The sequence below is a fragment of the Netta rufina genome, assembly GCF_964035555.1.
Source record: "Netta rufina genome assembly, chromosome: 7".
Taxonomy (NCBI): Eukaryota; Metazoa; Chordata; class Aves; order Anseriformes; family Anatidae; genus Netta; species Netta rufina.
Window position 1 is genome coordinate 16,584,620 of NC_140130.1, and position 22,770 is coordinate 16,607,389.

Below are 22,770 nucleotides of genomic sequence, written 5' to 3' on the forward strand. Positions count from 1 at the left end.
GTTATGGATTTGAATGCTTTGGGGAGTTCTGTGCCATACATCCTGACTGCGTGTCAGTCTGCCAAGGTTCAATTATAGGACAGACACTAAAAATAAGACACAGAGGAAAATAATTAGGGCAGGAAATGTAAAACGATCTAAGATAAAATTTTATGAGTCTGATTGCCTGCTTTGCAGCCATGTCTTTGTGATCTTCTCTTTTTCTGTTGTTAAAATAAGTGATACAAAATTAAACTAATAAAGCTGAGGAACTAAAATATCAAAGGGAACAAACATGGAGGGTTTGCTGGAGAGCTTACTTTCTTTTTTGGTGTCATACGGATGTAAGTTCCCAAAGTGAATCTTCCACCTCCAATCTGTCATCTCCTTTTTTGTGTCAAATAAGAGCCTGAAAAGCATCAGTTTGAGTTGATGGAAGTTCTGAAACAATCTTGCAGAGTCTTCTTTCATAAGACATTTTTGCAAGCCTCAGTCAAGGACCACACCGTTGCAAAGATCTTGGTGTATCAAAGTTGGGTGCCTCAGTTTCGGGTCACAAACTTATCTAAGAACTTGATGCTGGGAAAAGCAGATATGGCTTTATTGCTCCATTTACTCTGAACCAATGCCATGTGCGTGTTTTATGTGAGGAAAGGTATTTTCTCATTCCAGACCTGGTTAAACTGTATATTAATTCTTTTGTGTCTCCGGGTCTTATCTAAACCACAGGAAATTCTTTTTCCTATGAGGTAACCAATTTTGTGCAGTGTCTTTCAGGTTGTAAAACAGTGATTTTTGTCTGCTCCACCTGTGCAGGTGACAGGAGGCTTGTCTGTGGCTTTGGTGTGGCATAGACTCACGCTCACTGAAAGGATTTGCTTGTGTGTTGTTAAAATAAATAAATAAATAAATAAAAAATTAATGGTTTGTTTGGTTAACAGGCATCTGTGAGCTAGTGTGTTGCTTCTTGTCGAAAAGACCTTTTACCATCTCTTTTTGATAGGATATTTATAAAATACTCTTTTGGCTCTGGTCCACGTACTGAAGTGGAAGTCGCAAAACCCAGGGTGGATTAAATGTAGCACGCTGCATTTTGCAGTCACTTGGATTAAGTGTGTAATGCAGTTGAGTTTTACTTGTTTTTGAGTGTAGTAGCAAGAAGAATGTAGTTATTTGTAGTATTTGTGGGGGTTCCTTGGTATCAAAAGGAGTGGTACTTTGGTTCCTGCATGTGTTTCTTTAACCTTTGAACTGTGGCTGTTTTGTGGCCTCCCATACCTCCCAGTGCTGCAGTTTGAGTTACTGTGGAGCACTGGGTAGGAGTTCCTAGACCTAAGGATTTGAAGGATCTGCCAGCAGGGTCTGTTCGCTCAGAATGAGGTGCTCAGGCTATAATGCTTTCTCCTGGTGTTTCTTTTTTTCTTTTGAGTCATCTGTCAAAAGGACGACTGGTCTCAATGAGGAGCTCTCTGCCTTCAACGTATATATGAGAAAGAAGACAAGAGGAAAATATGAAGTATACGCAGACTGTTCTTAGGTTTAAAGTTGTAAATGGGCCAGCTTCATTAATCAAACGGTAAGCATCTGACAAGGAGTTGCAGTGATAGTGCTCTTGATAGCCAAGGATTGGACTTGACATATCAAGGAATCCTTCCCGCTTCAGTGCTCCCAAGTAGATTTTTAAAGCTAGTTTAGGTTTTGGCTGAGACTACAGACGACAGTTTCTCAAACAACTTAGCTGGTAATACCTCTCTGAGGCATCCTGCACAGATACTGTGAGGTGACGTAGGGAGCACCGAGGAACAGATGTGACTGTACACAGGCCGGGGCCTGTATTTCTACCCACTCAGTGCTTTCCCTGACCTGGTTGTCTCCGGCCACTCGAACGCTTGTGCTGCCAGATGGGAACAGCTTGTGCAAGGATCAGAATGAGTGCTTGAGAGGCTGAAGGAAAGCGGAAGGCATAACAAGTACGGCCACACCTTAGCTGCTCTCTGTATAACACGGTAGTCTTGAAGACTTTCTGATCGTTTGTTGAGAACTACCAAAGCAATAGTATGCTCGATTGTTCTTCAGAAAAACTGAGGAACAGCAGAAAAGCTTTTTGCTCATCTTGCAATTTACAAGTGACTTTAATAGCTCTAGGTAACCTGGTTTTAATAAAAGAATTGCTCAAAAGGCAAGGGAGAAAGCTGTATGGGTTTTTATCAGTGGCTCCGTTTGGTTTTAAGGCTATCTGACAGAGTAAACCATGCTTTTTTTTTTTTTTTTCCCCTCAGACAGTATTGAAACAGTTGTCCTGCCATGTGGAGAAGGTCAGCTGAGTACAGCATATGTGTTTGCCTAATATTTTTGAACACATTGCCCTGAAGTTCGTTCAACTGTTGTTAGATTTTGCAATGGCTTTTTTCCCTCCTCTTGAAAAATGCACCACTGATACGGCACCACCAGCTCCCCTGCCTCAACCAGCCCTCCTCCCACCCCAAATAAATAAATAAAGAATTCTTGGTGGTCGCTGCTTTGTGTCCACTTCACTGAATTAACCTTTTTGACCTCAGCATTTTTCAATGAAGGGGGCAATCAGACTTCCTAAAATTCCAGGGGATGCGTCCTGGAAGTCAACAAAACGTTGGCTTGCTTATAACAAGGAGGCTGGAAAAGATTAACCAGGGGGCTCATTTGCAGCGGTTGTTCTGAACTCATCTTTCCTGGAGAGCAGCTTGATGCTAACGTGATGCAGCTTTGCTGTGGCTGCTTCGGGAAGGGGCTGGGCTGGGCTGTGCTGGGTGCTCCCCTCCCTGCTCAGCTGGTGCCAGGCTGCTCGCCCTGCAGGTGGCTGGCAGCAGGCTCCCTGCTGGTGCACTGCCTGGAAGCAGTGGGAGCGTGAGGCTGGGGAAAGTAAACAGCCTGACACCGCCTGGTGTTTCCCACACTGCATGAAACCACCACACCTTAGTCTGTCGCTGACTGCTGTGCAGGCATCCGAACGCAGATTGAGGAGCAGCTTCGTTATCTGGGTAAGGGGGTCTGACTGCGGGCCGGTGCTTTCCATGTCTGCTTTCTGTATTCTGAGTGAACTAGCTGATGGAGGGGAAAAAAAAATCTATCATTCCTTTAGTAGTTTTTTTTCACATTTTTTCTATACTAGCTTTTTCTGTAGACTGCTTAGCCTGAGCATAAGGGGATCAGAAGGGGCACGTGATGGGAATGGATCCACCCTGGTAGCAGCTGTCAGGTTGGCATAGCTGTATCATGAAAACATGCTGTGAACTACCTATGCAAGAAATTAGCACGTCTCCACAGTATCTTGACTGGTAGCAAAGATGATATGAGAAGTTGCCATAAAGTCGTCTTTCTCTGTCTCTGTCCCTGGTGGTTTGCTAGTCTCTGTTGGGTCAGTGAAGGCTGCTTACTGTAGGGCTGCTCTGTGTTCTGAACAACAGAAATCATAAAAGTAGTCCCCTTCGAAGCTTTATTTTCTAGTTATTTTTAACCCAGGATGTTCTCATGAAGCAGTTGGTAATGTGGTCCTACACAGGCTGCCATCTGCAGAGCAGCAAGGCACGAGACCAGGAATGAGAGCTGTGAGAGGTGCTCAGGAACTTCTGGAACCAGCTCATGGAAGCCAGTCAGAAACTGCATCTGCAGCGTGGTGTGGAGTTCACTCCTTATCCTTCGCTCCTGACAAATGTCTCCATGTAGACAAACTTATGTTACTTAAACTATACTAAATGTGCTGACATTTAAAGCTCTACGAGTGGGAGTGCTGTGGTGGAAAATTTTTCAGGGGTGAAGGGAATGGCTAGCGTCGTCTTTGCTTGGTAGAAAGCAATGTGATCTGTGGTGGCAGAAGGGAGCTGAAATCCAGGGAGTTTGCAGACGCTGGGAGGAGGACTGTTCTCAGTATTCAAAATGAAAGCACATGCAGCTCTGTCATCTATACCTTGTTTCTAAAGATATTCTTTTTAACATATGCTTTTGTCGTTTTCTTAGACAATATCTGTTTATCTTGCCAACTGTGAATGGATGCTGCAGGCACACACATTTAATAGATGGGGTTGTCTGCAAATATGTTTGCTTCTCAGCTTATTGATCTTTAAAACAAACAGAAAAGCAAGGAACGGGGAGAGAGACTCTGTGCTTGTTTCTGTTGCTTTATCTTCGCTTGTTTTCCTGCCTTATTTCAGTCTGAGGCAACTGTGTGGTTGACTGCATAATTGTCAGCATTGCTATCAGGTCTTAATAGCCCTAGGGTCTGCTATACTTGACTAGAGCTGTTTGAGGGTTGCTGTACTGCCCTAATTTAGGTGAAATGACATTGGAAGAGTGGGAACACTTTTTTTTTTTCCCCCCTATTCTGTGCAGAAATACGGTAATTGCTATGAATTCCTTCTTCGTTTGGTGGCAGTGAGTCAGATGCTTAGATGGTGTGTTTGGCAGAGCTCTTGCACTCCAGCGAGGGAGGTGTCCCTTGGCTTCTGGTGGGGCGTGGAACCCTGCTTGCTGCCTCAACTCTTTGGCCTCTGGCGGTAGGGAGTGAGGTCCTGCTTTCTGCCTGATGCAGAGGGATTTGTTTTAGCAGGAAAAGCCTTACCTGTTCCTTGCTGCTGCGTGATTTGTCAAGCTTGAGTTTCAGGTGTGACAGAAGCAGAAAGCGGGGCCGGTTCTAGAAATACTTCTCATGCTTTCTTTAGTTACTGAAACATTGAAGAACCAGATATTGTTTAGACGGGTAACTGCAAGTTTCTGTCTAAAATGGCGTAAAAGTGGGTGTTTGAAAAGGTCCTCAGTTTGATCCGTACTTCTAGTTGTTACTCAAGTATGTCTGGTCGCCTGAAACATTTTAGGAGGAGCAGAGAATGGAGTTCTGGAATGATGGAGACTGAAGCTGAAACAAATTTGTATGGATTGGTTCTGCAAATCCTTTGGTATTACAGTTTTAGGTGCTCCTGCCATGCTTTTTGGCCCACACCGCCTCAGCGAGGAAATCAGTGGAGCCACGTGAGGCTCTCTGGTCCCTGTGTGCCTGAGTAGCAATAAGCAAATGCTTCCTCCTGTAGGATAAGGAGGAGGAAGGGAACATAGAGACGAGTGTGTTCTCTGCAAGGGTACTTGCCAACTTAAGGTCACTGAGCCCTGGACACGATGCAGCTTAAGCAGATGGACTAGCTGACTCTTGGTAAGGAAACCTGCAGGTCCACGTAATGGTGCAAGACACCAGGGAGGGTCAGTTGTTCTTCCTGCGTGATGAAAACGAGGATTTCTGGCTGGAAGAGGTCTGTGTTGATATTATAAACTGTACTTTTAAGTGTTTTGGCGTCTTTGAAACAAGCTGTTTGAGGAACAAGTGCTATTGAGTTAACATGACGTACGCAACTGTACAACATATTTTGAGCCCAGCGTGATTATTGAATATTGTACTAGGTTTTGTTCACAGTTGTGCCACTATTAGGATGCTTCAAAAATGATTTGGGATTTGTGTGGGCAAATCTAAAACCCGGGGGTAAGGAGAGTATACAGAAGTATCATAAGATAAAACACTGCTCAGAGTATTGTGCTTTGCCACATATTTTTCCTTTCTTGCTCTTAATCCTGTTTTTATCTGACCAAACCTGCATCGTTATGGAATGACATAGTTAAAACTTGGCTCAGCCTATTCTATCCTGCAAGACTGGATTGTTTTTGAGGCGAAATGACTGAATTGTATTCCAACTGCTTCCTTTTTACATTGTTTGTTTCTGTTAGGTAAATGGTCCCGGTGGGGATAGTATCTTCAGTACCTCTTATGGTCCAAGGCGTTACTATATTTCAATCTGATTCTGCTTGTTAGCATTATATTGTGCTAGGACAGAAAGACAATGGGGTGCATTGTTTTTTTGTAACATAACCGAAGTTTTCTTTTAAGTTGTTTTGTTCCTGGATATGCACTGTAACTCCTCTTATCTGTGCTGTGCATGTGACCATGTAAGAAGTAAAAATGGATGCTGAATGTGGATGGCATCAGTGTCCCAGGAGCTGCACTGTAAGAGTTTGAGAATCATCATGTAATGCTGATTCAGAGCTTAAGTAACTGAGCCTGTGGTAGGTTTCTGGGATAGAAAGCTGATTTTCTGAACAAGCTTCCTTTTTTTTTTTTCTCTTGATTAACATCATTAGTTCTAAAACACACGAGATAGTTCCAGGAATTGTCCTGCAAGAATTGTTCTTTAAAAGACTGATTTTACGTTTGCATTGGAACCACGGTGCTCTAAACCGAGGGAACAAAGCTGATGCAATCTTTGAGTCCTCTTGTTTGTTCTGTTCAATGGCTTCATGTCACTCCTGGTTATCAACCCCTCCTATGAGAAAACATCCTTCGTGTTTAACTAAACAATTTGCAGGAACTTTGCCAGTTTGCTTGTCACACTCGGTTGAGGTGAGCCCTGCTTTGCAGAGGGTGCTGTAAGTACAAGTAATCCATTACAGCCCAGTCTCTTCTGCCTCCTCCCAGCCACATCTCTTTCATGAAGGGGGCTGTAAAGCTTTCCTCCCTCTTTCATGGCCCTGTTTCCAAAGTGAATTGTTAGTAAGCAGGCTCTGGTCTTATCTCTGTTGGCAGAGCTGCCTGCCTGGTAGGTGGCAGTGGGGGGGCAATGCTTTTCAAATGGGACTTTCCTGTGTTGACGGAGGCCCTTGGGTTTTTATGTTTTGTTTTAACAGCTTCCTATTGTTTGAATCTGCAGGTTGTCCCCTCCCACACTCTTCTAGCTCTTTCCTCCTCCCTTAAATAATTTTTCCATGTAAGTATTACTCAGAGCAGTTACTCCAGTAGAATGTCCTCTGAGAGTTTTTTCAGCCTGCTCTGATCTCCAGCTTTTGTTGCAATACCGATGTGGAGTTTACACAATAGAAACTGGCTTCTAAAGGTAGGTCTTCCTAATTTTGAAATCTGTTGTTTAAATTCAGCGTTGCCACTGTTGTGACTACTTTTTCTGATTAAATCTGAGTTTCACAGGAATGCTCATCCATATATGCTACTGAGAAGTAGAAAATGCTGCTTTTCAGCGTGGACTGTCTTATTTCTGAGATGCAAAGAAGTAGCGTTGCTTCAGTTTGCCATTAATTTGCTTTTGAACGTTCAGGCCATACTTCCTAAATGCTGTTTCGTATGTGTACATTTTATGTATGTTCTCAAGATTGCTTGTCTGAAACGCACTCCCGAAGCTGTAAGCTGCCTTGGGTTATACCAGAGCTTCTGCTGACTAGTACTATCCGTAATAAATGCAAAGATGAAGCCAGTCAAAATCTCTTTGCACCTTAACGTTTGTGACAACTGGAAGGGATATTGGCAATTTGTTTCCTATGGTTGTTATTTTATAGTATAACTATGCCTAATCAGAAGATCTTAAGCCTGTTTTTTTCATAATATGGATGCAGTTTTGGTTCCCACTACTTGTTAGCTTGAATTCTGTTTGAAAGAAAATTGGTAATAAAATAAGGTATTAAATGTAGGTAGGACTTTTTAAATTATTTTTAATGTGTTGATTTGTGAAAGTAAGGACTTGCTTTGGCAGCTTTCCTGATTCCCTGCCTTTTGTTGAAGTGTCTAGTTTCCAAAATAAATACTAATTATTATGTGAATTCTGGAGCTCTACCATGACTGTTCCATACTTCTCATTGCTGCAGCTTTCAGCATGAAATATATCTTTGTTTAAATTTTTAGATTTGGAGAATACACAAACCATTTTCATACATTTGGTGAGAGTAAACAGGCTTTAATTCCACCAAATGATAAATCCAGTTCTAAAATCCGTCACTGGAGGTGGGGCGAACAGGAAAAAAAAGCTATATATCACTTCCACTGCTCATCATTCTTTATAATAAACAAATTCCAGTCTTTTTTTGAAGGAATACTTTTTTTACAATCCCCACATGTTTTAGGATGCCTGACATGGGTTGTAGCTGCCGAGGTAGGTCTCTGTTGGGTGGGCTGAGCTGATGTGGAGCTGAGCGTGGAAGCCCGCGCTCCTGCACACTGCCCACTTCCCTTGTCCCCAGCTCCAACTTCTTGGCAAGTTAATTCAGCTCATTAAACTTGCAGGAAATAAAGCAAGCCCTTCTCTTTTCCCATCCCCCTCAAAGTGCTAATTTTCTGAGCTGAATTTGCTCTTGTGATCCAGAGGGCAGGGATGTGGCCTGCCTGCCCATGAGCTCTGTGGTGGAGAGGGAAGTGTCCTCCCTGCTTTGGTGGCAGTGAGATTTCTGGTTCATTTGTCCATAGAAAATGTCACCCCCAGAAATCGTCTGTCCTCCCACAGATAGCAAGAACGCTGTATCACCACCTCTGGCTAATTGTACAGGAAGACAAGCATGAACTTGCGTTTGATACAAGGTCAGATTTCCATTGCGTGATGAGCTGCTGAATGTGGAATTAGCCTGAAAGGACAGGCCAGCCCATCTGACGGTTTGCAGACTGAAGCACATCAGGGAGCTGCTTGCATTCATCTGCATTATTAGAAAGTTCAGTGGCTATTTCTTCCTAGCAAGTTGGACTTCATGGGAGTTACAGAAGCCTTAGGAACATTGTCATTGCTAATTATGCCTTTTCCTTGAAAGAAAACACCAAAACCCAACACATTTTCAGTTCAAGAATCTCTTGCTTTAATGGAAAAGCATTCTGGACATAGTGTCTTATGTTTTTTGTCTTCATTTGTAATGTAGTTACACCTACAGGCTCAAGTCTCTGATTTAGGTGCCTTACAGAACAGAACAGGCTGATTCCAGCTTAGAGAGTTCCCACTGCAAGGCCAGAGAAACATGATAAACAGCTAGAGAAGTAAAGGAAACAGACTGTGGTGGCTGTCAGGATGAACAATGGCTTTGGCACACCTGCTGCCTAACTGCTGAGCTTTTCTATGCTTGGCAGGAAAGGAATGATTTGGAGGATAACAGAATAGCTTTGTAGATGTTTTTGGTATGTTTCCATCTTCTCCGGGGGAGGGAAAACAGAAGCACTTGCTTTTAATGTCTAACAAATGGCTAGTGAAGGCTGGCATCATCAAATATGGGGGCAGGATTTAATCATGCTCTTAAAAATTGAGAAGTCAAGATTATGTTAGATGCAAAGGCCCTTAGAAGTGAATGCAGGGAGTGGTGTACTGTAGGAAGGCGGAATACTGCAATATAGTCAGAGCAGTGCGATGGAGAAAACTGTACTCTTACTGCACTTCTGAACAGATATAAACAGAAGGAAACTACTTTTATGCAAGAAAAAAAGAGTAGGTTTCTTCAGTAATCAGGAAGCAAAATGAAGAGAGCTGGAACAAATGCATACGTGGGAAAATTTTTCAGTATGGCACAGTTCTCAGCTCTACCAAGAGCCAAGTGATGTTAATCAGTTGCTGTTAACTCCTGGGAGTTGTCACAGATGTGAGCTCTGGGAAGAGATTACTTCTCCCAAGGAACAATGTGTCACAGCCATGGCATTTCACCCATTTTTCAGTTGCATCTTTTCATGTTCTGATGTTTTGAATCACAATAACAATCTTCTAATTGATGAATTAATACATGTATACTTCCACAAGTTTTCTTCAAGTTTATAATGTACTTGGTTGCAGAAGAGGGCGTATATTTCAATTCCTGTCGGTGAGTGCCTGGGTCACCACAGTATAATGGAACTGGGGAACTTGAGGGGACTGGGAAGAAATGAGTGCTAAAAAGACAGAAGGATTTCTTTCTAGGCTAGCAGACAGAATGTACCCGACATCGCACATTTTGGATCAAGCTCAGAGTAGTTTAACTTCAAATGGATTGACTTTAGGCCTGCTTGGCCAGAAGTGTAAGAGTTTTCCAGGTCAGCCACTTGGCTGTGCGTGTGCATGCATATGTGTGTATGATTTATTAATCACAGAGGAAGGATGCACAGGCTCTTAATCTGGATAGAATATTTGTGTTTTTTCCTGTCTCCCTTACAGGTGTGCATAAGGAAGCGGGATATGTTGTAATGCTGGTGAAGCAATGCACAGCAAGAATAATGTTAAGTAACAGTGCGTGTGAATGCTTTCTTCTAGTATTGAAGGAGAATTTAGCAGTTGCGATTTCTCAACACAGCACTTATTGTGGTGTGATGTGGTGACTGAAAATACCATCATGGTGTGCTAACTCCGTGATAAGGGTAGCTTTTAGTGATGTTGCTTTTCCAGATGTCAGGTGATTGTTCTGTGAAGGCTGGTTATTCTGAGGGAGAGGGCTTGTAACAGAGCAGTATTTGTTTTTGCCTTTTCGCTGTCTTGCTGGTGTTCTGGATCTGCATTTGTTTTTGTATCAAGTTGCTAATCTTCCTCACACCCTGTTCTGGCAAGTGCAAGAGCCTCGTCCCCTCAGCAGCTTTTCCTCTTGCCAGCGTATTGTCTGGGGACCTGTGGGGAAACCGAGTTGCATTGTGCGGGTTACAATGCTTGGAGACCTGGGCCTGGAGCGTATTGACGGGTCTTGTCTTAACAGGATTTGGCAAGAGTAGGTGTGGGCAACGTGAGGCTGAGCTGTTGGTACAGTTGTGACTGGAAGGAGAAGGCTGCGCCCCGTGCCAGCTGCAGGCCGTGGGGCTGCTGTGGGCCGCAGCGAGCCCCAGGGACCACCATGGGCAGCTGTAGCAGCACGTGGAGCCCTCCACAGGTTTGACAGGCCCAAGCCTTCTGTGGGGAATCCCCAGAAGTATTTTAAGATTGACCAAGCCAAGTTTTATTTAAGTAAGAAATAGAAATTTAGCTTTTTTAAAAGAGAAAATTCTAGGGAACTATGGGGAGTAAAACAGAGCTGTGCTTGTTGTATATAGCTTTCTTGTTGCCCACTGGCTCTGTTTCCCGGTCTGTCAGTCCCTGAATAGCCCCATATGTCTAAGAAATGCTGTGCTACGTCGGAGGCCAGCCCAGGCATCTCTCTGCCCTGTGGTACCTGCAGCCCCTGGAAGCCCCTCTCCTCTGAGCATCCTTGGTACCTCTCCCAGGGGGACAAGGCAGGACGGGGCTCTGTCCCTGCCCCTAAGGGAGCTGCATGGCACAGCCATATCTTAAAGGATCACAGGCACAGTTAGAAGCAAGAAAGTGAACACTTACATAAAACTTTGTCATCCCGAGACCAGACACGTCCCCATCCCTTGCTGTGTGTGGTGGAGCGGAAGAGCCCTTGGAGCTGCTGTCGTGTCTTGCCTGAGCCCTTTCCCCAAAGCATCTCGTTCCCTGGGGTACTCTGAAGGAATGAGATGCCAGTTTAGGCTGGGTACATCACTCTACAGGGGAAATAAAAGATGAACTCCAGCACATGGAGTAACACAGTTTAAAGCTCTGTGCTTCCTGCATTTCACCCATTCGGGGGTGCACTAAGAAACTGTGTAATCCTCTCTGCTTAACTTTGCAGTGAGGAGAGTGGTTGCTGGAAAGTTAGGGGGTTTCAGCCAGGGGTGTTTTATTTTCAAAGTGATTTCATCGGTTAGTGTGGGATCAGTCTGAGGATGTAACAGAAGTAACTGCTTTCACCAAAAAACAAAGAAACGAAAACACACTGTAGCAGCACTGAAATGGTCTAACCTCTGCTGAAAGAAGTTAAACTGTAACTCTTAAGGTTAGCATCCTTTTGTTTGTAGTCCAGGTTGAAATCTTGCCTGAAGTTCAGCAAGGCTGCAGTTTCCTCTAGCTCCTCTTTCAGCGTTGAATTCAGTGGCTTAAAAACTTGTTGCCTGAGTACTTTTCAGGCCTGTAGGGCCAGGCCTCACTTTTTTGTATGGGGGCACGTAATGTATCCTCAAGCTTGTTCTTTCTCGTTGTGTTTTAAAACAACAATAACAAAGTTATTTAAGGGTATCTTTCCACACCTATTGGTTGGCTAAAAGTATAACTTCTAAGGGCACTCAGAGAATTGTTTTAATTTTATATTTACCGGTTGTCTTTTAATTGCAAATGCAGGAACTTTTTAAATTGCCTCCTCATTTTCTTCTACCAGTGCGCAATCCACAAATAATGTGCAGAGATTCCTTTTGTGGTATCTACCTCCTCTTGAGCCTTTTCTGTTTTTTTTTTTTTGTAGAGAGCTTCTGGTGCCACTCAGCAGTGTCATTTCGTTGCCAGGCAGAGCAAAAATAAATCAAAGCTGTTGACATCATTCTTCTTTTCCTTACCCCAACACCCAACTAGTCTGTTCAGCTTGTGTTATAGTGCATTTGCACAGCTTCTGCTTCTGTGATCCATTAGGACAGAGCCTGCTTGTATTTTACAAGAGTCTCTTTCATGCTTTGTGGATCTCTCCAGGCCACAGCAGGACACAGAATAATCCCTTTTGCATTTGGTAGTGTCACAGTATTTCTCTGGTAAAGATGAAATAATCTTTCAAAATGAAAAAAATAACATCTTCATGAGTCTGTATTTGATGCAAGGTAATTTTCTCATGGTTTTTGTGTTTTAGAGAATGAACAGCTGCTTTTTTTTTTTTTTTCCCCAGCAGATCACAAGATTTAAAGATGTTAGAATCTACAAGGAAAGAGTTGTATAAGTTATTAAAATCTGCATGGAAGTAGTTGCGTAGTAGTAGCATCTGGTAAGGATAGTACAGATGATCTTAAAAATAAATATACTAGAAACCTGAATTCAGATTTTCCATTGAAGGAGGTTGGAGTTGTGTAAAAGTTTGTTTGGAAATCTTACAGCGTTACCTTGCTTCCAGTTCTAACATAAAATAAAGGAGTTGTGTGTCAGAAATCTTGTTTATAAGATATAATCTGCTTTGCACTCATAAAACCTCCATCAATGTGTGCTATTCATAGTATGCAATATTTTAGTTCCTGAAATGTATTTCTGACTAATATGCTATATATGAAAGTCAAAGAACATAATTTGCCTGTGTTTTAGTCATCTACTGCGAATTTCACACAATGAAGTACGTTAAACTGGATTTGAAGCTTTGTGTGGTTCGTTTTATTTTGCGTTGTTTTTTTCTATTTTTTTTTACAACTGCTTGAGAAATAGATGCTGGCGCTTTTTGTCTTCCAAATATTTATTTTACTATATCTGTCAGAATGCCTTATACCAGCATAAAAATGTTTTTTTTTTTTTTTTTTTTTACAAGAGGAAACTGCTGTAGGTATTATCGGCCAAATTTTCTTTCATTAGCAGAATGGTCATGTTTTAAATGTGTTATGATTATGTTTATAGATGAGAAGATTTATACTAAGAATGCTTAGGTCTGTTTTTATTGACCAGTTTATTAGCAATCTATTATTTAAATTAATAGAATATCAGAATTTAGGCAAAATAAATTGCTTATTTGTAGGGCTTCTTAATGAGAGAAAAATTCCTGGTATTGGACATAGTTGTGCATCGGGGCTCCTTTTCCGAGTTTGTGGGTATAATTGCATGACTTTGTCTGCATTTAGCTGTGAGTTCAGGGCTGTTGTGCATTCATTTGTCGCTTATCCTCTGCTTTAAAACAGATCTGTGCAAAGTGGGCGCTTGCTTTGAGACAGTGACAGGCAGGGCTGCAGCTGAAGAGAGGCACCACATGTTCATGACTGTCTGCTCAGGGGGCAGTGAGCCGGGCAGTTAGGCCTAATCCTGGGCTGCAAAGGCCTTGGAGAGAGGCTGTGGCAATGTATTGCAAATGCTCTGTTTGCCAGGGGGAGACCAGAGCCCTGTGTGGGAGTTCTGAACGTGAAGTTTGGAGGCTGGTTATGTCTATTTGCTTTCTATTTACAAAAGGAAAAAGTCACTAGCTTGCAAAAAGTGTCTTTTCCTCTGTAAATCCATCAATCAGATGTGTTATTTTGCTAGTTTACAGAAAACAGTGAATCAGGTCTCCTACTTTGATACAAAACAGTGAATCAGTCTTTGATTACTCCCTCTCTTTGCCTGTTCCAGACTGCTGGTAAGGTACAGGAGTATGTTTCCCCCCAACCTGTTTGTTTGCTGTACTTTTCCCATATGTTAATTGCCACCAGGATATGGGATGTTCTGATTCATTAAAAGTTTTTTCTTGTGATCCATTCAGGTGTTCTTCCTATCCAGGTTCTGAAGGTTTTGGTGATTTTTTTTGCAGAAAAATGCTTCCATTTACAAAGCGAAATCAAGCAAAATTGAATTTCTTTATTGTTAGTTATGCTTATTTCTCTAAACTAACAAATAATGATCTTAAAACCAAGTTAAGATTAAGTGCTTATGCATGTGCATGCACACTCGTGATTCTGCTCAAGTGTTATTTATAGTTCTACAGCACAGATGACTGCTTAAAAAAGAGGAAAAAGCAGCATATTGTGGATGCTGGGTGCATTGTTTTGTAGCTATGTAGAACTACTAATCCATGCAATGCTCCGCAGTGCGGGAGCACTTCTGCTTGTCAGTTTTAGCAAGGCAGGGAAAAAGATTTAAATGTTTAATACTGGAACAAGGCATAAACACCTTAAACTGCTGTTCTTTTTCTTTGCTCTGCTTATGCTTTGTCTTCATGAATTCCTCTGAACTGCTTCAGTTTGGCACCTTGGTATGTTACCAGTCCAGCAAGAAAGTGAGTGTTAGAAGCCATCCTGATAAGTGCTGACGGTGGGATGATTCACTGCATTTTGTGTTTCATCTAATAGGTTGAGAATAAGTATTACTTTAATATCCCAAACTATCCTGAGCTTAAGAAAAAATAGGGAGTAATTTCCTAAATGCATTTACTGTACAGTGTGATGTCTGGCCCCCAGCTGTTAATCGTGACAGAGGTGGGCATCATGTCTGCCCACCCTCTGGAGATGTCCTCAGTAGGCAGTGGTGTCAAAAAGTCCATTGTGCCTCTGTACAGAGCAAGCTGTTTTCTTCCCTGGGGGTCTTTTTGCCCTTGAATACTACCTGGGGAAGTCAGTGCCTTGCAGTGTTTAACTTTGAGGTTCTTAATACATCACTGCAAAGACTAATTTCCACCCAAAGGCTGTCCATCTGCCTGGTCAAAGTCTGTTGCTGCTCTCTGCATGTTCATGCATTTGCTTATTTTGTGCTGTCTTTCCTTTGAAATTCAGCTGCTGGTGGTGCTGGAGTTTTTCTGTTTGCCTCTTTCCCTGGGAAGTACATACCTTGCTTGCCTGTGTTGGTTTTTCTGTGTGGATGTATGTGTATTAAGGCATTCAGCTCTTTCAAACATTACTGGAATAGAGGTATAATGAAACAGGTTAGTGAAATAGAGGGATTTGTGGTGCTGTAATGTGAACAGCACACGATTTAGGATTGATAGCTACTGACTTTTCCTTTAAGGAAGGAAGGGGGTATGAAGATTGACAGGAGGACTCATAGTTATGGCATGGTGGCTACTCTAGAAGAGGCTGAGTTTTTTTTTTTTTTTTTTTTTTTCTGCAAATTTTTGTGGTGCTGCTTAACAGGAAAAGTCTGCAAGGTCAGGAAAAGAGTGGCAGCAGGGCTTTAAGATTTCAAGTTCTCAGTCATGAAGCCTTGTGTTACTGAATGCTATTGTAGGCACACTTTGGTCATTCTCAAGCTAGAATTTGCAGGTCAAAGCAGAAAACAATTGTTTTCCTGGGTCAGTAGTATTATTGGAAGAAGGATGAGATTATTTGCTTGTGAATAAAGGTGCCAAAAGACAAATCTTTGAAATCTTGTTGCTCAGGCATATGGCTGTAAAATGCAGAATTTTGCAATGAAAATTACTGTACCTGGAGTTTGAATTAAATACTGAATTAGTCTTGGAGCTCCCCCTTGGAAAGCCTAGGTAAAGTTTTAGGAGGGAAATAACTGGTAGCAGGAGGCCGTCTGGGCATCCGCTAGAATAAAACCCGAACTTTCCATTTCACCATATGGTTGACAGCTGTCCTGTTTCTATTTGTCATCATTTTCTATGTTAGACAGGATTGAATGGTGATGTTTTACTGATTTTTGAGCACTTGCATAACATTTGAAGCTGCTGCATTTTCCCTGCTTATCCTAACTCCCCAGATTCCATATGGAGTGGGATGAGAAGCTGGTTTCACTCTCCCCTTCCCGTTATGAAACGTCCAGCACCAAGTCTAACATGGATAGTATAGGGCTTTTTTAAAAAAATATAATCTTTGGGGAGTATTTATTTAGAAGGTGATATGAAACTTAGGGAAAGTACTTCAGAAATCCTCTTCCACGCAGTTGTATTCAGATGCCTCCTTTTCTTACCCTGTGCAGCAGTCTTAAAGAGCTGGGCAACTGTGGAGTGAGGATCTGAAGGGAATGCAAATTATTCTGGAGTCTTATTTTGAAATTCTTTGGGTTTACTTCTGGCTAGATGACTTTCTTACCTATGTCTGTTCCTTCCCACTTCAAGTGTCAGAGAAAAGCTGTTGAGATAACAGCTCCTTTGGGTTGCATAAGAGAAAGGGGGGGGCAAGATGCTTCCCAAGGGGCTGGGGGGGAGGACACCAAGCTGGGATCCGCCTGCCTCCATTCCCATCGGCTCTGCAGCAAACGCATGTGCTGGAAGTCCTGTGATGCATGAGATCACTGGTTATTAATATAGTGTTTTTGATATGAGTAAAGGTTTTATCTGGGGAGTGAAGTGTGTTTTGGCAATAAGCCCACACAAAGTAAATAACGTGGCCTTTGCGTCTCTGGTTATGACCTCACATCTCTTGTTGTTTGTCTTCCAACAGAAGCCCTTTATTGTTCGATTATCCCACACTGTGTTCCTAAAAACTGCAGTCTCTAACAAGAGAGGTGGTCCTGAAACTTCTAGATCATCTTGCAGGTGAAGTTGTGTGTGATCAGAAAAGGCTGTGATGCTGGTTTTTATAAATAAACCCACAGCTCTGAATACCTTTTTTATTGCAATATGCCTTTTAATGGTTGCCAGGTCTTTACTGGAAGGTTTTTAATAGCTTTTCCAATTGTTTGAGAGCCAGCTGATACTTTGCGTCCAGTTAACTACTTTATGGAAGTCTGGACCTGGCTACCCTACTTTTCTCTCTGTAGCTATATGGGATAGATACATCCTTTTTCCCTGTTTTGAACAGAAGTCTGCATGTTCCCAGGTTTGAACAGAAGACAGATGTTTCTCAGCTGATGTACTAATTCCAGGAAGGGCTGCAGAAATGACCACTGAGCCTCTGTAACCCTGCAGAAGCATCCCCAGGCAGCTGGGGATGAGCAGAGGATAGCTCCCTTTGAGCTACAGCAGGGGGAGATTTCCAGCCCTCCACCATCACTGAGCTGTCTGCAGTTCAAAGCCCATGGCTTTCTGCCACTTTTTTTTTTTTTAAACAGAGAGAGATGCTCTTCAAAGAGGTTTGGCTGACTGTTGGGCTTAAAATCAAATGGTTCGGATTAGATGAGTGTTCACAGTATTTCATTAGACTGTATTGAGACACAGTCCACTATAATTTTATAAAATGCTGGCAAGCACTTATGCTTGCTGCAAAGATTAAACCACCTTTATGCAATGTAAAGCTGTGCTTGACCTCAGCAGCTTGCGGAGTCTCACTTTTGGGTGTTTCTGCAGCACTCGGTCTCTCCACACCCCTTGTTGGTCTCAGTTGTTAACAGGAACATGGAGTGGGTTTGTTTTTTCCTGTTATCTGCTGGTTTGGAAAGTCAGTACAAGAATATATTTCCTCGTTTAAAAAGAGCACTCAGTTTTCTCTCTCTGTAGAAATATTAAGCTGTATTGCAGTGCAGAAATGCCAACGCTTCTGCTTCAGGGAGTGGTAATCCCAAGAAGCTTGGGCCCTTTCAGTGTCCTGCCTGCAGTTTCATCTAGTGGTTCGTAGGCTGTATGAATACAAGTGGTAGTGCTTGAAATCACTGCAGTCTTTGTCAAGACCATAGGGCAGCCTGGTTTGCTCGCTGTTCTGTTGAGACCCTTCCCCCTTGGCTTCCATTATCTTGAGGCAGGCTCTTGGAGAAACGGCTTTCCCTGTGTCTGCTGAGAAACCTGCCGTGTTTGTCATGGCTCGTCATGCCCTCACGCTGTAACAGAGCCCAGCTTTGAGTCTGGGGGAATTTCGTTTTTTATCTTTACTTGGAGATCACGTTGATGGCATTTACTAGCAAATTGCAGCCTAGCATCTGGGTAATTGCCGTGTATCTGGTAAGTGAACCACTTCCCTGGTGTCTAAAGGAACACTCATCTGAACTTCACAGAAACTCCCGATGTGTTTTCTGATGTGGTTCCTGGGAGCCAGCTGATACTCAGAGCTTTGTCATACCTTCACAATGCTTTGCAGACGAGGAATTGTGCAACAGCAGAATGAAAGATAAGAAAGACCCGTGTGAGTATGTCGTGGGCATCAGCTGTGCTGTCAGTTCCCAGTTCCACCCTGTAGGCAGAAGTAAGGTAAAGCCTTGTAATTAAGTTACCCGTTTAAGCGGAAGACTAAAAAATGGGTGTAAGCTTGACAGCAAAAGCATTGCAGGCATTTTTCCTCTTTCTCCCAGCACAGCAATCAAGACTGAGGAAAAAGCATGCATAAAGCAGAAAGATTTTTCTTTGTTGTCCCATTTGTGCTATCAGAAACTTCTTGGGGATGGAGATGAATGGAAATGATTGTACTTTTCAGTAGCTACAATATATCTTCTAGGTGCACAGAGAGATCTGCCCAGTATTTCCAGCTAGCTATAGTTCTCAGAAAGAGAAGAGGCTCTCCAGAGGATGTGATCTCCTCTGGTACTGAGGCAGCTGGCTCTTCTCAGGGATATTAAGATCTCTGCACTGCTCACTCTTTACTTCATCTAGTCTTATGGCTATTAGGTAGTGAGTACTCATTCTATCCCTCTTTTATCTCATCACCTTCAAGATTGAGCATAGACTGAGATACCAAGCTGGGTATTTAGGGAGGTCTGAACTGTCAATGAAGGTCTTCATGTTGTTGAACTCTGCGATTAAATATAATATAATTCATGTAGAAATTAGCCATTACTTGCATTGTTTCAGTTACACAGAGAAAGTTGCTGAGCCTCTGGTTGTGAGGGCGCTCCCCCTCGAGCCTTGGGATGGGGCAGGGGACAGGGGGCTGTTCCTCTGCGTCTGCGCTGAAAGGGGACCTGCTGGGAGCCAGCTGCGTGAGAGCTCCCACTGAAATGCATCATCTTGGACAATTCTCTTCTGTGTTATGAAAACTATTAAAATAGGGAATTTCCAAGCCATTTCTCATCTGTTTATGCTTTCATAGTTGTTTTCAGTATGTGAAAGGACAATTTATTCTCAACATGAGTTATGTGGTCTCTACTGCCTGAAAAGGTGGTAGGATCACAGGGGTGGGGAACACATTCTTTTCTGAAAACACCAATGTAGAAACACAAGTCACTAAAAATAAGTTCTGGACCTCTGCTCTTATCTAAGTGTGATAAATACTTAATTGGTGGCTTCAGCTGTACCTAGAACTAAATGGAAGCGTCTCCTTTCCTAATTTGGCTGTTTGAATTCAGCCTTGTGCCTGGAATGATTCATCGAGCAGGAGCCTAAAACGTATGGAGAGATGAAGCTGAAGTAAGAGGAATGCGGCATTTTTTTTTTATTTTTTATTTTTTTGCCTTAAAGCGAAGTAGAATAGTGGGACCACACCAGAGAAGGAAGGATACAACTTGAGATGCTACGTTTGTGTGATGTGCAAATAAATCTAAGAACGAATTGGGACCTGAACTCTTCGTTCTCACATATGTGAGAACTCTGTGCCCTGCTGTCCCAAGGACAGACCATCAGGTTTCTTCAGGCCCTCGGTACATGCTGAGCTGTGGCCAGCACTGCTCCGGGGGTGGACTGCTGGAGAGGTGACATGAGTGCTGCTCCCATGTGCTGCTCTTCTCTGTGAGCCTGCTGCTGTCTGGGAGCCCTCCCTCCCTCCCCAAGGAAGCTCTTCCCAACAGCATGGAAGCTAGATGAATTTGAGGGAGAATCTAGAATGATAAGCTTCTGCTTTCTAGCTATATAATCTTTATAAATGATTTACGCTTTATTATAACAATTCTATTATGTCTGTGCAACTTTTCAGGGATCTAGTTAGCTTTACTTAATCATGCTGGCTGGATTACTTTTGTGCTTTATTCCAGTGAATAGTGTTCTTCATATGATAAACACAACTCAAGTGCATTAGAAGCTTTTAGGCTGTCTGCGTCCATTCACTGTGTCTCTAAGATAACATTTTGAGTAATGAACCAAGAGCATTGTTTATGTTTTTGCATTTGGCACTCTTGTTTTGGTCATATTTCTGGACTAGTAAAGTTTCCAGCAATGAGAATCATCTGTTTTGTGTAGGAACAGTTTCCTCAGATCTGATAATGCCGTTCTTCTTTACTTCAAACTCACTTGCTTGGGGTCATGCCAGTATGCCACACGGAGCTACAGGTTTTGAGGAACTTTCATTTGTAATGTAAGAGCTATATGGAGCTGCACTTGTTGTGACCTATTATTAAAATGCTGGAGAAAGCTGGGAAACCTCATTAGCAGTTGAATTATAGGGGTTTTCCTTGTCCTATTAAAAAGCTTTTCTTTTGTCCTTCGTAGGAGAACAGTTTTGCTCAAAAACTTCTTTAATCAGAAATAATACATGAAAGTATTTTCTTCTCGCTTAACTATTCAGTTCTCTGAAGCACGTTGTGTGTATCATTGTGTTCTTGTGATTTCATTTCAGAGAGTAAATTTGTTTTTCTTTAGTTTTGTGGTTGGGATCGTTTTCAAGCTCACACAATATCAGGGAGAAGTAGCGTGTTTGGAGAACACCTCCGCCTGCGGACAAGCTTGTGTGGCAGTGCCCTTCCGTTCCCTTACAAACCACTGCTGTTTTTTTTTTTTTTTTTTTTTTTAATTGTGAGTTGAAAATACAAGAGGCTTAGCTGTTTCTCTGGTGGTGGCTGTGTTGGTGGTGAAAGCAAAGCAGAATATTTTAATAGCGATGATTGCTCTTTTCCTTAAGTTCTTTTTTTTTTTCCTGCTTTTTGCTATCCTTTTCGTGATTTTCATGGTAGAGCAGAGGATCCTTATGAATATTGTCATACATATATTTCGGACTAATTAGGCTTCCATTTTGTAGCTCTTGTATAGCGTTGGTAAGTTTATAGTGTTTGGTCAAGTGTGACACTGCCATTAATCTCCAGAGATGTGGTTCTGTCCTAACTGGGTGGTTACCTGATTACAGGCTTCCTGCTCATTCTCTTAGCTCTGCAACAGCCATCTAGCTAAATGAGCAGGCTGAACTTCTCCCTGTGAAAGACCACAGGGAAGGTAGGCTAAGAAGTCAGTTCTGCTAAGCCTTGTATAAATGTAAGAAGCTTGTGTGATTACTGCAAGAGTCCTGCCAGCTTGCAATACTCCTCTTGTGATGACAGGCAGAATACAAAGCTGCTAATTTGATTCTGGTCCCACAACAATAAAAACCAGTAGAAAAATGTATGCACTTTGTAATAACTGGACATTTTGGCTTGGAGACATATAGCTCAGTTTGAGAGCAGAATCTTGAATTCAAGTTCATGAGTATTTATTCACGCCTGTGCTTCTGGGATGTCTTGTGGATTGTGTTTTCCATCTTCCCATAGGTGCTGTGGAAAGGGGATGGCAGAGTGCTTGGCTCAGGGACTTTCTGTGAGTTAGCACCGAGTCTGCCTACCTCAGCCCATTCCCAGGGCATCGCGCTCCTGGCTCTTGCAGCTCAGGCTTAGCGCTGCACCTATTGCAAGTAGCGTTGGTTTACAGAGGATCTTAAATTGTTGCTTGAAAGTCAATTACCTCACACAGTGTGTTTGGCTCGTGATTCATTAAGGGATTGAGCAAAGAAAAGGGGGGTTGAGGCTGAAATTGCTTTGAAATGAAACCTGTATATGTTCAGTGCTCAGGAATGTTGCACGACTGGCATGATAATGGACTGTGTCTGCAGGCTTGCAAGCACATCTGAAAATTTTGCATGGCATATTGGCAACCGGGAATAATATTCATCTGTATAGAGATGTTTGCCTGCCTTACAGCAACACTTCGTTAATATTTGTAGAATTGGATTAATAGAAGTACGAACAAAATATTACTAGCAGGGACTGGGTTAGGCTACTATAAGACATCCGTGGATGTTGAGGAAATTCTGTGTTTTGACAGAAGATGAATGACTTATCGTGGTGAAGGTGAAAAATGAGGCTTTGCAGACACCCAGGGTATCTCTGTAAGGAGTTACACTCTTAATTAATTTCTGCTGATGCACAAATTTTGCATGCACTTATTTTGTGGTGCAATTACTTCTTCAGAACACATGGAATAGAGCTGTCTTGTTCATGCTGGGTATATTCAGTTGTTGTTCTGTTATTGATAATGGGGAAATCCTAAACCTCATTAACAGTGTCCCACAAAAATGCTATATGATTGGCTGTAAAGTAAATAGAGGTGGGAAAGAGGTGGGATACTCTTACAAGAAGTATTTTTTTAATTACCATAAATTCTTGTAGTTTTGTTCTAAAAAAATTTCTATAAACAATGATTTTTTTTGTATTCAAGACAATGGCAAAAGTGAGTTTAGGGTAGGAAGAGCAGTGTTTATTGAATGATGCTGATTTCTTCATAAGCATCAGTGTCTCATTGTATTATTCAGTGTACACACACACACACACACACACACATATATATAAAATCACTGTCGGTGGTTAATAAATCATGGAGAGGATTTTGTTCTGAAGACAGCTCTGGTCTTCTGAGTCAGTGCAGAGACTTGTCTTCATTTCAGTGTTCTATCAATGGAAAATCCCAATTCTAGCGCGGCCAGTGTATTAACATCTATTCACAAAATCCTCCCACTACTATCTGAAATACTAAGATCTTAAAGAAATACAATATTTAAGGATT

At 42.2% G+C, this 22,770-nt stretch overlaps 1 protein-coding gene across 9 annotated transcripts in view; it reads left to right on the plus strand.

The window, feature by feature from the left end:
* USP54 (ubiquitin specific peptidase 54) overlaps window positions 1-22,770 on the plus strand; it is a 98,479-nt gene that overhangs the window by 24,738 nt on the left and 50,971 nt on the right. Inside the window, exon 1 of one of the 9 annotated variants that reach the window (XM_084290535.1) lies at window positions 6,794-6,884. The exons of the other annotated variants lie outside the window; for them this stretch is intronic. The gene's annotated coding sequence lies outside the window, so the exon portion shown is untranslated. Of the gene's footprint in view, window positions 1-6,793; window positions 6,885-22,770 lie in introns of those variants that run through there. 9 annotated transcript variants of the gene reach the window in all.